Source organism: Schistocerca serialis, chromosome 6 (assembly GCF_023864345.2).
Source record: "Schistocerca serialis cubense isolate TAMUIC-IGC-003099 chromosome 6, iqSchSeri2.2, whole genome shotgun sequence".
Lineage (NCBI taxonomy): Eukaryota > Metazoa > Arthropoda > Insecta > Orthoptera > Acrididae > Schistocerca > Schistocerca serialis.
Genome location: NC_064643.1, coordinates 166,456,451 through 166,474,751, shown reverse-complemented (window position 1 = coordinate 166,474,751; position 18,301 = coordinate 166,456,451).

The following is an 18,301-nucleotide window of genomic DNA, read 5'->3' as shown; positions in this document are numbered from 1 at the left end:
TTCGGATCCCGTCATATCAACTGACAAACATTTAGTTGCTATAGAAGTGCATATGTAACTGGGTAACCTCTTTTGATGCTATTCAGTTTTCAGCATGAGCATTACTGCAAGGGGCATTTGATTATAAAGCATTATGTCAGGGTGAAAAACACTAAATAAATTACTTTTTCTCTCTTAACAACATGTGGGCAGGGTGGGTTCTTCCTTGGCTCGGGTATGAGGTAGAATGAAACAGCATTTTTACATAAGATAACTTTTAATGAAAGATTTGTACAATAGTTTCCTTACTGGATTGTTCTGGCTGGGAGAGCGGCAGCTGTGTCGTTTGCGAAGCCTTCATGCTGCGTGAGCGGCGGCATCTGATTACGCCTGGCGGTGTGTATCTCGTGTCGCTGTTTCGCCCAGTTGACTGGAGACGCGCATCGTGAGGTGGCCCGTTTAATTATTGAGAACGAAGTTGTGAATCGGATGGTGATACCTTGGATGTGACGTCCCTGTGTTTCTCTTCTCTAAAAATGGTTCAAATGGCTCTGAGCACTATGGGACTCAACTGCTGAGGTCATTAGTCCCCTAGAACTAAGAACTAGTTAAACCTAACTAGCCTAAGGACATCACAAATATCCATGCCCGAGGCAGGGTTCGAACCTGCGACCGTAGCGGTCTTGCGGTTCCAGACTGCAGCTCCTTTAACCGCACGGCCACTTCGGCCGGCTTTCTCGTCTCTAAGCGGCCGCGTGTGTCTGTGTTGTGCGTCGGCCAGTGGAGCGGCGCGGCGGGGGAAGGCCAGTGTCCCGGACTCGAACAACGGACTCTAGCTTGCCAGTCTTCGGCTGTCAGATCTTCATCACCAGCTCACAGGTGACTGCTGATGTGAGACCGTCTCCTTCCCGTCCTCACAAGTCACCCGGGTATGTAAAAATCAGTCTTCAAATACCTTCTAACTTCTGTCTTCTGGTGGCGAGCCTGCCGCTTGCTATTCCATTACAGCGGCGGACTTGGTGCTTCTGTGTACGATGTAGTCTCTTCCTGCATGACGGTCTTCAGCACCGATGAACTGTACTGGAACTGAACTCGAACCGAAACTGAACTGAAAACCACTGTCCGGCCCACTGCGTCCAGCATATTTATTCACTTCAGTTCACTGGAGGTGAACGACTTCACCGTCATTGTCTCTTCTGTCACATTGAAAAGCTTCTCGAAGAATCTTCTTAACGTTGGTCATTGGCTCATGGAATGTAGGCGAGGGCCTTTGATCACACGTGACAATTGAGAAACACGTGAGCCGGTCGGGCGATGCCCTGACGGCTGAATCGACAGCTTCCGCTTATGTGGGGAGTGCGATGGCTTCTCCTGAACGTGCTGACTTGCAAGCGCCGGCCGTTGCCACTGCTGCTCTGCCTGCTGTTTGCCAGTGTGTAACTCTTCTAAACTAAACTAAGTTTTTCATTTATTTTCTAATTTCTACTTCACATTGATTTCACTAATTTATTTACCTATCTTAAGTACCACTCAACACATAATAGGCCACTGATAATGGGTTTTGGCAAATAAAACATTTCTTGTGCAGCTCGTCAAGTATAGAAGATGTCTGTTAATGAAGAATACTATTCTCCACGTGAGAACAGGCTGGCCGGCGTGCTCAGACGGGGAACTGCAGCAGACGATGGACACTGACGTCATGCCCCCTGAAGATTGGCGTCTGGCAGAAGCTGCCTTCCACTGTGGCACGTTTTAACTCACCTTAATACCAACTGGGCGAGTTAAACTGACGAAAGATCTGTACAACAAAAAATATTATTTTCTCGGAATAACTGGCTTAGACACATATTCTCGCTACTGCGAAAATTTGGAATACCTCAAGTGCGCTAATCTGATTCGCACTTGGCAGTTAGACTCTTTTAATCAAACGACGTACTGATTCTAAGCAGTTACTACAGTTTCTCGCAATGGCGGCTAAGCAAACTTTGTCCAAGCTGGTTTTTACAGTTCTTACAGGGAGACTAACCCACATCTCGTTACGAAATCTGTTAACAGTGTATGAAGGATGACATTAATCTAAATTAAAGACCGTAACACAGAGTTTCGACAAAAACGAGTGATTATTGTCACTGAAAGAAATTTACGTTAATAGAGGAAGAGGTACAATTATGCTATACTATTTTGCTTTTCGTTCAGAAATTTCTCACTTTTTCCATTAAGCAAACAAAATATCTGTAGCTCATACTGTGGGACGTACTTTAGTGCCTCCTGTGTTTTCGAATACATACTACATTCGGAACGTTTCTAAATTAGGCTTAACACAAAGTTTTACAATTTTCGCACTTCAAATTTTGTGGTACAAATATGGAATAATCCATTCATTTCAAGATCGTTAAATTTAAAACAAATAATGGAGAATCCCTAAATTCGTTTTCAAAGTAAACACTATAAAACATAACAACACAATAATAAAACACGAAATATACCGTTTTCAGTTATTAAATACTAGCTGACCCGACAGACTTCGTCCTGTCAAAAAGATTTGTAATATGGCAGTTTTTTTGCCTACGTATTTAAAAAAATTCTCCTGAACAGAACCGTCACCCTGGTGATAGGGCGTTGTGAATAAAAAATAATTAAATAAAACATATATAAGGATTTAAAAGTAAGTAATCGCTTTATTGTTAATCATGTGAATCATAATTATTATTATTATCATTGTAGTGCTTTGTGGTATACGATGTTTTTTGTTTGATTACCTGGCGCATAGATAAACAAATCTGATGGTTTTCCAACACGGGAACAGGCAACATACAATTGACCATGTGAGAAACATGGGTTTTCTAGATTAATACCACAAACACTTAATGATTGCCCCTGGGACTTGTTTATAGTCATAGCAAGAGCAAGCCGCACTGGAAACTGTAGTCGTTTAAACTCAAATGGCACATCAGTCGGAATCATTGGGATGCGCGGTATGAGAACATCTTCTCCTTTATACTTTCCTTTGAGTATAGTTGCTTCTATCACATTGTTTAGTAATTTTTTTATCGCTAACCGTGTACCGTTGCAAAGACGCGGTTGGTTGATATTTCGCAACATTATAACCACCGATCCAACCTTTAATTGAAGATTGTGAGGTGGCAATCCTGGCAAATCCAGCGAGTTTAAAAATTCCGGTGGATAGTTGACTACATCATCTTGATTAGTAGACGAATCAACTGATTTATATATCCTCAATTCGCCTGTAATTTGTTCTTTAATTTTGAAATTTAATTCATTTACATCTATGTTTTTTGCAGCCAGTATAGCTCGTTCGCTCAACCAATCATGGTTTCTGTAATTTTGAGAAACATCTGGAAACACCTTCTGAATAAGTTCATCTTTTGATCGAGTTAACTGACAAAAACTTTGAGGAAAGTTAATGCAGCCAGTCAACATGTCTATAGGAAATTTGCCATTACCAATGTCAATGAGTTGTTTAGAGAATATGTTTCCAGATTGGTCATTTCGCAACTCGACACGCATATTCTTGCTTAAATGAAGTACTTTGACATGTTTCCACAAATTGGAGGACTTTAGACATGCATTGAGTTCATCAGCTGGCGTTGATCGTGGAATCACTGGCAATGTTTGACGAAAATCTCCTGCTAATAAAATCATTGCACCACCAAATCGGTTATTATTGCTCCGTAGATCTTTTAAGGTTCTGTCTAAAGCCTCCAAAGATTTTTTATGTGCCATCGTGCATTCATCCCAAACAATCAATTTACATTGCTGCAAAACCTTTGCCATTGCAGAGTTCTTCGAAACGTTGCAGGTTGGAGTTTCATTGCTTTGCATATTTAATGGCAATTTTAGTGCTGAATGGGCTGTTCGACCACCTTCAAGCAAAGTTGCTGCGATTCCCGACGAAGCGAGTGCAAGTGCAATTTTATTTTGTGAGCGAATTGTTGCTAATATTAATGAAATCAAAAAAGTTTTTCCTGTACCACCAGGTGCATCTAAGAAGTAAATCCCTCCAGTTTCATCATTTGTTACTTTCATAAGAGTTTCAAATACATACTTCTGTTGTTCAGTTAACAGTGGAAGATTTGTTTGAATTAATTCTTTCAAAGCGTTGAGATCATACAGTTTTTCTCGATGCAACTCTTGGTTAAAAGCGTCATGCATTGGACGATTGGGCGCGGTCAGGCCTAATTGAATTAATAGTTTGTTTGACATTATCAAGCACATGTCCTCAATTGAAATCAATGCTTCATTGTAAATTTCTTCACTGATTTGTATATTTGGATTTCCCATTCTATTCCGTATTTGATACAAAATATCATCACACATATAATCTTTGTACTTGATCCACAAATCAATTGGGTTTGATGGGAAGCATGTAGATATGATTATAGAAAACAATGTTCGTATTTGATGAGCGTGTGATGATATTACAGCATCATTGAGAGTTTGCTCCCAATGAGCGTCATTTCCAAGCAATTGCAAACGTTGACAGGCTTCTCTGTAGGATCCACACAATTCACCATGAACAGTTCGTAACTGTTGGAATGATGTTGGGCCACGTACATTGACTAATAGCAGTCGTAAATAAAAACATTCATCATTGCTTGGATGTACTGAATAAATCCGGCCAATCGCATCGGTGGAATATACATCTGTATATCCTGGAACTGGTTTTCCTTGTTTCCGTCGTATAAATCTCCTTGAGGATTGATTCCAGGTATAATATTTTGGCATTTCAGAATATAGCAATGTTTGTGCGAAATGATCGTTTTGGCATGTCTCAAAAAAACTGGTTAATGTAGTAGATGGTGGCTGAGCAGCTCTTTGTACTGCGTTCTGTGCTGTAAAATACACTCTTTGTCCATTTTCTAAATGCACAGCTAAGTGAACAACAGAAGGGTGTCTCTCATGAATAGGAAAAGAAAATATTCGCCAAACTGCTTCATTACTACTGACATAGCGGCCCATTTGGTATTGGGTAACTTCATCATTGGAATTCTCTGCACCAATTCCAATCACAGCCATATCACTCCCTTTGGTTACATATTTGCAAATGTATTTAATAGATTTCACTGAATGGCAAGATTCAACGTTGATGTGTGCTTTGAATGTCTTTGATAAAATGGGTGAATATGGAACAATCCAACGATTATCTATTTCAATATCTTGTTGATTTAATTTGACAATTGTTGATTTTCCATTGTCTGCTGTCGATCTGCGACGATACAATGGATAACCGTCATTACCAGTAATTGTTTCCGATATTAATGTCCGTGGATATCGTTTTGAACATTTACCATCCATCATACACGGTGAATTTTGATTAAGAGTTCCACAGGGACCATGTATCATGTTTTTGATAACTACCTCATGCAATCCAGGATCTACTTGTACATTAGGGATTTCAGCTGATATCACTGCATCAACTTCATTTGGCCTTATCTTTTCAACCAACCAAATCAAAATGTGTGCATGTGGCAATCCTCGTTTCTGCCACTCCACAGAATACATCCAGCAGCGTGTCTCACCAAACACATTATGTTTTACGATGAAATCCATTAAAGATTTCAACTTTTGTCTAAAGACTCTGGCTGTAATATCATGACGATCAATGGGTGATTGCCCAGGGAATAACTCCTGCTTGATTTCTATCCATTGCGGATTGCATGTAAATGTGATGAACAAATCTGCTGTACCATAATGACGAACATACGACATGGCATCTTGAGCATATTCGTGCATATGCCGAGGGCTTCCGATGTATGTTGCTGGAAGAATAGTCATCCGACCGACATTCTGTGCATTTCCATCAGTATTAATCGCATCTCGAAGGTGAATATACTCTTCAGATCGGAGTTTGGTTTGATTCAACCTGATGAATGTTAATCTCTCCGTTTCAATTTTTACATACATGTCAACAACATATTTGTGATATAATCGCCGACATTTCAATATGTGATTTTCTTCATTTTCCCGAATCATTAGGCGGTATGAATAATTGTTCATTGAACTGACTTTTTTGTTGGTTTCAGAACCTGTAAATAGATTTTCTTTTAATAACATTCAAATATAAAATTAAAATACATAATATAATGACTGAGATATTATCGCCATAGCTAAATTAATATTTTAGTTACCTGTAATGGGATTTATCATTTTTATTGAGAAATCGTAGCCATCTTCACCTTGCCAAAATATAATGGGATATTGCACTGCATCATATGAGCGGTGTGTTTCCTTTATACATTGTAATTGATCATTCCGACGATGTAAAACAATATCACGGGATTCTAAGTTTTCTCCAACTACAACGATAGCAACTTCATCAATAGCTGGTGCATTAAAACGTCTTGTATGTTGACCTGCAGGTGTTTTATCAGCTCTGATTACAATTTTGTGATTATCGGATGGCATCAGATCCAGGGCAGTTTTAAACAATATAATCAATTGATTGTGTTGATGAAATAAAGTTTGTAATTGTTCTACAATAGACCTCTTTACTAAATTGTTATGTGCACAACGCAGATCAATTTCTTGTGGTGAATTGCCCATAAAATAAATTTGCAGGAATTTGTTGTCGCTATCTGACACTGGTAACAGTGAACCTGCTCTGTGATATATTTGCCCTTGTATCTGTAAATAAAATAAAATATTATGGTGTGGTATAAATTAATGGATTGTCAGTGATCAAACTTAAATAATATTTGATCTTAAAAAGTATATATTTAGTTTGAACTAATATCTATCAAATATAAAATATAATAAAAGTGTCACTGAAACTGAATCACCATATAATATGATGACTAAGTGATATATAAGTGATTAAGAAATTGAAGATTAGTGACACATCTTAACTTTTGTGACAGAAAATTTTGTTCGCTAAAATAATTATGAGTAACTGCTATAATACATACCTTGAAAGTTGGCATAAAATTTTCCCGAACTACATTTGTTGCCCCAAATGAAGTCATTTGAAAGCAATTGTTATATTGTTGGATATGTGTCAAAAAGTGTATAGAATCTGTTCCTATTCCTGAAACCAATGAGTACAATGGTTCTGGTGGTGGGTCCAATGGTATCAATTTCACTTTACCATTTGCGCAACACAATCCATTGGCTTCGTTTTTGTATTTTAATGCCTTACAGTGTGAGCAAACCGAGTTCATAGAACCAATAACAACACATTGGTAGTTACTGTAGTCAATTGACACATCGTAACTGAAAGCAGCTCGATTCAAACTTGCGCGATTATTAGTTGAATGTCGCGCTCGCGCTTCACGCGTTTGTGATATCCGAATTCTTTCACGTTCATTTCCGTCGTCACGTTCTTGTGCCGTACGATTAGATCGGTAATTAGCTTGGTTTGTAGCATTTCTGGTTCTTCTACCTAAATTGCTTCGTCTTATAGGAGGCATATCAAATATAAATTAGTTTTTCACTAATCACGAACTAAACAAACACTAACTAAGTAAACACTCTGCACAAAACACGAATTTGTTTCGTGTATCAGTTGACAAAAGCAAACTCAGTAGATTAGGTCACAGACAATTTTTTTTTTTTAAATTTTATATGACTTGAAGTCAAATCCTTTTAAGCCGTACGAATTGTAACGCGATTTTTGTTTGACTGATGTAATGACGTGGAAACTGATGCATTTTATCTCGCATGCCGAAACTAATACAAAAGAAACGCGAGTTTCGGAACGCGACATTAAACTTCTCCAACTATGTATTCTGTGCTCCAACGCACACACGCACATTGTTTTGATGGATATGATCTTTGACGTTAGGAACACACCTACATTGCTTAGACAACAGTGAGTTCTTGTAATTTAATATGAACTTTATACCATAGCAATAAAGCTCAAATTGACTACGTTTTAGTTACAAATCATTTGTATAGGAAAAAGAAAAGGGCTATTTTTAGGGTTTTTCCAGCAATAATTCTAATTTTTCTCGCCGTAAAAACCATCCTTGAACTTCAACGAACATTTAAAAAAAAGATTTGGCCAAATTGGTCGAGGCGTTGTTGAGTTATGCGCTTACCAACACATTTTGCGATTCATTTTTATATTATAGATTGTCACATTTTCTCTTGCGAAACCTAGAGATCTATTAACTGAGGTTGCTGTGGGTTTTCGAATCGAAAAATCCTTTTTGTGCCGCTTTTTCCAGTCTATTTACCCAAAAATAGAGTCTGGATATTGTTGGGTTTGGTAAACTGAAACGCCATCTGTTAAAGATCCTTTGGGGTAAGTCCAACAAATTTAGTTTCCATTGCCATGCTATAGCTTTTGTTCTTGTTCGTCAGTCAGAACAGTTTGTGGCTGCATTTCGGTCTTTGTGGCTAAATCAGCTGGTAAATCTGATTTGACTAGCCTACATAGAGTGGCCCTGAGACCAATTTTTGCTGTATTCAAACAGCCCATCTTCTATTCTCTAACCCTTTTAATTGCTATTTGCATAGCAGATTCATCCCATTGCTTTACAGCTCGTGAGTCGTTTTTGAAGCAATACCTATAAATGAAACGGTTGTGAAAGTACGGTACAAATATGGAGTACTAGTATTCCATATTAGTGACAAAGCCATCTTCAGAAACATCCAGAGATATATGGCTCTATATGATATTTTCGTTTATTTGGAGAGATGCATATGGGGCCTGAAGATGGCAGAGTGAAATGCTGAATAAAATAAAATAACAAGTTACGCGACTGTTAGCGAATTTCATTGACATTGACAGTTGTTCCTCCTAGTGATTTAGTTAAAACGGCTTCATTAATTAGCAGTGGCTGCCAACTACAATATGAAGGTATCCTAAAGCAGTATACAGTTACCGAACGCAGTTTTCAAGTAGCTCACTAGAGTGCAGCACTCACAAGGCGAGAAAGCACCTTATACCATATTACTACCCTATTCCATATTTGTACACTTTCCTCTATTTGTCTCTTAACAGTACAAGGCCAGGAGGAGGAAAGGTAATGAACAAAGTGACAGAAGAAGAAAGATGTACATATTGTAAGGCTATGAGTATGTTGGGGAGTTATTCGTCGACCTAGGCCTGGTATTGATGAGAGAAGAATTTGTTGGACGGCTGAACGATAGCGGGCTTTGGGCGTAGACCAGCCTGGCTAGTTGACGGTTTCCGGGCAGCCACGTGCAGAGACGAGCTGCGTCACTGGAAATGGGTACATCTCAACACTGACAATTTGGACAGCTGTCGCTCGCATAGCCTTTGTGCAACAGGTAATGCTCGAGGAAATAGCGGAGAGTCAGAGTATCTTAAAGATGGCTAAGTTGCAGCTCTCTGAACTTGGACAATAAGTCACAGTTACAGATAAAAGCGAATAAGTCGGAAAAATGAGGCACATCCAATGACAAAACAACATTTCAACACTTTTAAAACAACAGAAGTTAAAGTTTCACAGTAAATAAACGTTTAATCAGAGGTCCTCTGAATTGACAACTAGTAATCGCTTTCTACGATTTCAACAAACGATATCTCAGATGATAGTATTGCCAGTAACTTTATTTAAATGTCGATTGCAACTGCTGTTAAAAAACTGTGCTAATTTAAAAGTGGTCTCTCCCATGTGTTAGCGGACACTGAAATTGATAAGAGAACCAAAAGACGGTACTCTCAATAGGGCATAAGTAATTGTTTCAATGATATTTAATGAATATTTGTTGTCATTCGATGCAAGTACACTTGCACAAGAAGTCTGTCTTACTTACACTCCTGGAAATGGAAAAAAGAACACATTGACACCGGTGTGTCAGACCCACCATACTTGCTCCGGACACTGCGAGAGGGCTGTACAAGCAATGATCACACGCACGGCACAGCGGACACACCAGGAACCGCGGTGTTGGCCGTCGAATGGCGCTAGCTGCGCAGCATTTGTGCACCGCCGCCGTCAGTGTCAGCCAGTTTGCCGTGGCATACGGAGCTCCATCGCAGTCTTCAACACTGGTAGCATGCCGCGACAGCGTGGACGTGAACCGTATGTGCAGTTGACGGACTTTGAGCGAGGGCGTATAGTGGGCATGCGGGAGGCCGGGTGGACGTACCGCCGAATTGCTCAACACGTGGGGCGTGGGGTCTCCACAGTACATCGATGTTGTCGCCAGTGGTCGGCGGAAGGTGCACGTGCCCGTCGACCTGGGACCGGACCGCAGCGACGCACGGATGCACGCCAAGACCGTAGGATCCTACGCAGTGCCGTAGGGGACCGCACCGTCACTTCCCAGCAAATTAGGGACACTGTTGCTCCTGGGGTATCGGCGAGGACCATTCGCAACCGTCTCCATGAAGCTGGGCTACGGTCCCGCACACCGTTAGGCCGTCTTCCGCTCACGCCCCAACATCGCGCAGCCCGCCTCCAGTGGTGTCGCGACAGGCGTGAATGGAGGGACGAATGGAGACGTGTCGTCTTCAGCGATGAGAGTCGCTTCTGCCTTGGTGCCAATGATGGTCGTATGCGTGTTTGGCGCCGTGCAGGTGAGCGCCACAATCAGGACTGCATACGACCGAGGCACACAGGGCCAACACCCGGCATCATGGTGTGGGGAGCGATCTCCTACACTGGCCGTACACCACTGGTGATCGTCGAGAGGACACTGAATAGTGCACGGTACATCCAAACCGTCATCGAACCCATCGTTCTACCATTCCTAGACCGGCAAGGGAACTTGCTGTTCCAACAGGACAATGCACGTCCGCATGTATCCCGTGCCACCCAACGTGCTCTAGAAGGTGTAAGTCAACTACCCTGGCCAGCAAGATCTCCGGATCTGTCCCCCATTGAGCATGTTTGGGACTGGATGAAGCGGCGTCTCACGCGGTCTGCACGTCCAGCACGAACGCTGGTCCAACTGAGGCGCCAGGTGGAAATGGCATGGCAAGCCGTTCCACAGGACTACATCCAGCATCTCTACGATCGTCTCCATGGGAGAACAGTAGCCTGCATTGCTGCGAAAGGTGGATATACACTGTACTAGTGCCGACATTGTGCATGCTCTGTTGCCTGTGTCTATGTGCCTGTGGTTCTGTCAGTGTGATCATGTGATGTATCTGACCCCAGGAATGTGTCAATAAAGTTTCCCCTTCCTGGGACATTGAATTCACGGTGTTCTTATTTCAGTTTCCAGGAGTGTATTTATGAGCCAATTATTACTTAGATTTATTGCAAATGATCTGAGTGTAACCGAATTTTCATAACATTTCTTTATTTAAACATTGTTGTAATATATTAGTTAAGTCCAGAAAGTGGTCAACCTGAAGCAGATCATGTCTGTAGAGCTTAAGAACGATATATTTTTGGTGGGGACGGCCTTCACCCAATGGAAGAGCAGACACGACTCATGTGGAGACAGGGACTTTTCGAGTGACGACCTCAAGGGAGCTCTGGAAGGAGACAACCCCGCCTGTGGTAAGGAGCGGTATTCGATTGTGGAGGTGATTGGTTCTGGGCAGTGAACGGCTCTACCACACTTTAACTTCTCAAGGGACTTTTACAGGGTGTCCAGAAAAGGACTCCCTAACTTCAAAATTAAATATCTCGAAAACAAAGATCGATAGAGGAATGCAGTAAACGGTATGTTTATTGTGAAAGCTGTAAGAAATTTATACAGCAGTTTGAAATAATAGTTACAATAGCTGCTAACAGATGGCGCTGTAATCGCCATACATAATGCCTAGTATAAATAGTGATTCGAAGCCCAGAGTGATCAGTTCCACTATTGAAACGTGAAAGGAAGTTAGCGTACCGAAGGAAGAGATTAAAACCATGTACTCCATTGAACAACGCGTTTTTCTGGTGCTAGAGTACCACAGGTTAGAAGAGAGTCCTACAGCAACAAGGCGAAGTTTTCAAGCACGATTTAATGTTCCAAAAGGACCCGATGCGAAAACCATTCGTACGCTCTTCGCAAAATTTCAACGAACAGGTAGCGTAACTGACGATCTAGTGGGGCATGTTGGCCACAAGCAAACAGCAGTTACGCCTGAAAATATCGCCACAGTTTCTGGAATTATTCAGTGAAATTCAATGACATCCGTCCGTAGAATTGCATCTGAGACTGGATTGAAGCGTTTCAGCACGCAGAAAATACTGAGAAAGAGCCTACACATGTTTCCATTCAAAATTCAAACGCACCAGGCCATACCCGTACGAGCTGTGCAAGAAAGGGTTGCCTTTGCTAATCAGATGCTCACAATGATTGACAGTGAAGGATTTGATGTTGGCGGCATCTGGTTTACAGATGCAGCACACTTCCACCTGAATGGATACGTGAATAAGCGGAACTGGCGATTTTGGGGTTCCGAAAATCCATATTGGTGTGAAGCGAAACCCCTGTATTCTCCTAAAGTTACTGTGTGGGCTGCAGTATGCAGCAGAGGCATTATTGGCCCTTTTTTCATTCGAGAAACGGTCACTGGTGCACGTTACGTTGCAATTTTGGAACAATTTGTCGCCACACAGAAGGCGTTAGAGGATCGACCAGGTACTGAATGGTTTATGCAAGATGGAGCCCGACCACATCGGACCGAACAAGTGTTTCGCTTTCTTGAGGAATACTTCGGGAATCGAGTCATTGCTTTGGAATAGCCCAAATTTACTGGTTCAGGCATGGATTGGCCTCCATATTCGCCGGATTTGACTCCCTGTGACTTTTTTTGTGGTGCACAGTGAAAGACATGGTCTATCCGAAGCATCCCGCCACGCTGGACGAGCTTGAATCGGCGATCTCTGTGGCATGTGAATCCATTTCGGTTGAGACACTACGAAATGTGTTGGCGAATTTGATTCTTCGTTTGCGCCACCTCTGTAGTGCCAATGGTGAACATTTTGAAAACATCGTGATGTGATTGTTTGCAAAGATAGTTTTCATACGATTATTTCACTTACGTATGCTGATATGAGCTGTACAGCGTACAGCGCCATCTGTTAGCAGCTTTTGTAACTATTATTTCAAACTGATGTACACTCCTGGAAATTGAAATAAGAACACCGTGAATTCATTGTCCCAGGAAGGGGAAACTTTATTGACACACTCCTGGGGTCAGATACATCACATGATCACACTGACAGAACCACAGGCACATAGACACAGGCAACAGAGCATGCACAATGTCGGCACTAGTACAGTGTATATCCACCATTCGCAGCAATGCAGGCTGCTATTCTCCCATGGAGACGATCGTAGAGATGCTGGATGTAGTCCTGTGGAACGGCTTGCCATGCCATTTCCTCCTGGCGTCTCAGTTGGACCAGCGTTCGTGCTGGACGTGCAGACCGCGTGAGACGCCGCTTCATCCAGTCCCAAACATGCTCAATGGGGGACAGATCCGGAGATCTTGCTGGCCAGGGTAGTTGACTTACACCTTCTAGAGCACGTTGGGTGGCACGGGATACATGCGGACGTGCACTGTCCTGTTGGAACAGCAAGTTCCCTTGCCGGTCTAGGAATGGTAGAACGATGGGTTCGATGACGGTTTGGATGTACCGTGCACTATTCAGTGTCCCCTCGACGATCACCAGTGGTGTACGGCCAGTGTAGGAGATCGCTCCCCACACCATGATGCCGGGTGATGGCCCTGTGTGCCTCGGTCGTATGCAGTCCTGATTGTGGCGCTCACCTGCACGGCGCCAAACACGCATACGACCATCATTGGCACCAAGGCAGAAGCGACTCTCATCGCTAAAGACGACACGTCTCCATTCGTCCCTCCATTCACGCCTGTCGCGACACCACTTGAGGCGGGCTGCACGATGTTGGGGCGTGAGCGGAAGACGGCGTAACGGTGTGCGGGACCGTAGCCCAGCTTCATGGAGACGGTTGCGAATGGTCCTCGCCGATACCCCAGGAGCAACAGTGTCCCTAATTTGCAAGGAAGTGGCGGTGCGGTCCCCTACGGCACTGCGTAGGATCCTACGGTCTTGGCGTGCATCCGTGCATCGCTGCGGTCCGGTCCCAGGTTGACGGGCACGTGCACCTTCCGCCGACCACTGGCGACAACATCGATGTACTGTGGAGACCTCACGCCCCACGTGTTGAGCAATTCGGCGGTACGTCCACCCGGCCTCCCGCATGCCCACTATACGCCCTCGCTCAAAGTCCGTCAACTGCACATACGGTTCACGTCCACGCTGTCGCGGCATGCTACCAGTGTTAAAGACTGCGATGGAGCTCCGTATGCCACGGCAAACTGGCTGACACTGACGGCGGCGGTGCACAAATGCTGCGCAGCTAGCGCCATTCGACGGCCAACACCGCGGTTCCTGGTGTGTCCGCTGTGCCGTGCGTGTGATCATTGCTTGTACAGCCCTCTCGCAGTGTCCGGAACAAGTATGGTGGGTCTGACACACCGGTGTCAATGTGTTCTTTTTTCCATTTCCAGGAGTGTATAAACTTCTTACAGCTTTCACAATAAACATACCGTTTACTGCATTCCTCTATCGATCTTAGTTTTCGAGATATTTAATTTTGAAATCAGGGAGCCCTTTTCTGGACACCGTGTATTTTGAGAGATTTGAATGTGCTCCCTAGCAGGTCTCTAACATTTGCCGCCTGATTTACGGAACTGAGAGTAGACAGAATACGAGTTACTATTCTTCGTATCACAAATGTTAATTTGTGAATCATCATGTTGAACTCTGAACTGTTTTGAGATGGTGAATTTTTCGTATGTTGTGATTGCGAAATGGACTTAGTTTTCGAGGGTCTTGGATGATTGTTTAGCTTGGGGATTTTGCTACCATTCTCATATCACGACTCTCAACGTAACTTTACTGCATTTGATAACGGTATTTTCTGTCTGCATTTTAGATGAATATCGTAGGATCACATCCCATTTGACTGAGATGTCGTTTCGTGAAAGAACATTATTCAACATAATTCTCTGTTGTCTATATCAATTGCAGCATTAGAATGGAACCCTCGTTGTTGAATTATTCATTCAACTTTTCCTTTGTATTTCTGCATATTTAATCAACTCGCAGTTCTAGCTAATGCATAAATAATTTGACTGCAGGATCACAGCAACACGTTATTATTTGCAACGAGTTGGCTCCAGGGCATGAAAGCAAACATGCACAGCTCGATCCTATGACTACATGAAACTATTCTTTTTTAACAGAGTCGAAAATAGCCCACATACTTAAAGTATGAGTAACCACGAGTAAAGACGCAACTGATTTGTTCGTATAGGATGCTGTTTAGGAAGAGCAACTACACTAGCAGAGGCCACCTCACATAGATATTGTAATTTATACCCCTTCCTCCAGATTTTGAAACATTATGGATTCATATTTTATAAATAATACACCATTCTTTGTCATTACGGATCAGTGCATAATTAATTGATTACAGTTGGTAAAAATAATCTTACTGGTGTGAGAAAAAAAAACAAGAAAAAATACAGACATGTCGTTATAGAGCCCTCTTTGATTGAGGAAAGGGAGTGATATTTACTTCACGAAATCAAACGTAAAGAGTTTCCTTAGTATTAAATGTCTATATATGATAAATATTTAGTATCTTAAATAGATCAAAAATTCATATAAGTGTTTAGCCATGGCCAGAAATAAAGTTTTTCACTATTCTTATTATCAAACCTATAGGCTAAATTGTTCAGATACACGTTGAAAAAAGGTAAGGCTGTCTTCCATTATGCTGAATCGTTATGTTCAATTGTCTTAAATTCACAAAGTCGCAGCAGTTAGCTACTTATCACAAAGATAGCTGTACATTACAGTTAACTCTTCTGACTATTTACATGTAGCACGAAATCACAATTAGTTTGATTCCGCTTATAGTTTTTCTTTAAAAAGCTTGGAAGAAATTTGGTCAGTCATATTACTCTTTAAAATTTAAATTAGGAGTTTTAACTGGATAGGACTGGTGACGTCGGAATTGCAGAGGACTAACCAAATGTGTAGGAGTGCAGACACGATAGCGTTATGTCCCAGGACCTGTCATCGAAACAGGGAAGGCTACTACGGATCAGTGGACATGATACTTTGAGGTAATTCAAGACGGGATTCCATGGATATTATGATGATGCCCACATTCGGTGTATTGCACGAAAAAAGAGATTGACTTGTATTACGACGGCTGAAAGTCCTATTTGTGTGTGCTAAAAAAAACTTAAATTAGGGTACAGTAATTTATTTTCTCTTTTATTTGTAAGAAATTTTCGTTAGTATACTTAAAGTCTTAATATTATAGTATGACCATGGCAACTTTGGCTGTAGTACAATTTATATGCAGAATATTGCAGACAGTTTTTAAATTGTCTTTATTAGTTACAGATCAGTGAAAGAATAATCGAACACAAGTACAGTATACCGTGTCTCTGCGCATCGTTTGGGTCATTCTGACAACGTTAAAACATTTCTTATCGGTCCGTAGAACGTTAAGAATCTGGTGTCAGAGGTAGCATACCGACGGCAAGTGTTTTATAAAACTGCCACCCGGCGTGCCAACAGTTTGTTGCGCCACGCTGACATAGAGACTGGTGTCGACGTATAATGTCGATCAGTAAACGTTCGGGATTTGTGTGTGACCGACAGTTTTACAGCATTTGAAAATTATTCTCTACTGGAAGTGATGATTCCTTTTGTAATGGGAACTGCCGTCCGCCTCCACAACATATCAGCACTAGTAAGCGAAATGTGGTTTGTTCAGTAGGCGCCAGAGTTACTTTGCATCACTACCTATTACTGATTCACCTTTTATTCACCACAAACTGTCCTAAATGCCCATACATGAAATAGCTGCTTAGACTGGATAAGACATGTTATTCTTTCTACCTGCCTAACTCACAAAAACACATTGTAAAGATTAGGCCTCACTCATGAGTAGTTTACTAGTCGTCTAAAATGCATCTGCATTACAAATCTTTATTGAAATACATCTTCCTTTCTTTGTGTGGGGACATAATTAGTTTAATTTAAGGGATAGTATATTTTGTCGCATTTCTGCTCGGATGAGAACACAACTTAATACGGCCGGACGAGGTGGCCGAGCGGTTCTAGGCGCTACAGTCTGGAACAGCGCGACCAATACGGTCGCAGGTTCGAATCCTGTCTCGGGCATGGATGTGTGTGTGATGTCCTTAGGTTAGTTAGGTTTAAGTAGTTCTAAGTTCTAGGGGACTGATGACCTTAGAAGTTAAGTCCCATAGTGCTCAGAGCCATTTGAACCATTTTTGAACAACTTAATACGCATACTGTTTTCGTCAGTTACGCTTAGCAACACAATGGTACTCATTCAGTTACCGAAAAGTGAAGGCAATAGATCGCCAATGCACGAACGAATTTATTACAAGTACCAATGTGTGCAAAGCTTGGTCTCATAAAAGGAGACAAGGAATGAAAATCCTAACTGCGGAGATTACGGAAAGATAAAATACAAGCAAAATTTATTTATTTCAGACTTCTACATGAAGTTCAATAGTATCTGTTATTTGCTTATATATCCATGGAAATAATTCTGACATGTTAGTATAAATGTATATTTGATATTTATCTCCTTATTTCCAGCCGGCATTTTAAAGCCATAATTTTCATTTTTCCTCTACTTATTCACGCATCAGATGGTGCCCTAATAACTATTTTGGTGAGAGACAACTCGGCTACTCTTACAAATAGGCATTGTTGTTGTTGTGGTCTTCAGTCCTGAAACTGGTTTGATGCAGCTCTCCATGTTACTCTATCCTTTGCAAGCCTCTTCATCTCCCAGTACGTACCGCAACCTACATCCTTCTGAATCTGTTTAGTGTATTCATCTCTTGGTCCCCCTCTACGATTTTTACCCTCCACGCTTCCCTCCAATACTAAATTGGTGATCCCTTGATGCCTCAGAACATGTCCTACCAACCCATCCCTTCTTCTAGTCAAGTTGTGCCACAAACGTCTGTTCTCCCCAATCCTATTCAATATTTTCTCATTAGTTATGTGATCTACCCATCCAATCTTCAGCATTCTTCTGTAGCACCACATTTCAAAAGCTTCTATTCTCTTCTTGCCCAAACTATTTATCGTCCATGTTTCACTTCCATACATGGCTACACTCCATACAAATACTTTCAGAAATGACTTCCTGACACTTAAATCTATACTCGATGTTAACAAATTTCTCTTCTTCAGAAACGCTTTCCTTGCCATTGCCAGTCTACATTTTATATTCTCTCTACTTCGGCCATTATCAGTTATTTTGCTCCCCAAAAAACAAAACCCCCTTTACTACTTTAAGTGTCTCATTTCCTAATCTAATTCCCTCAGCATCACCCGACTTAATTCGACTA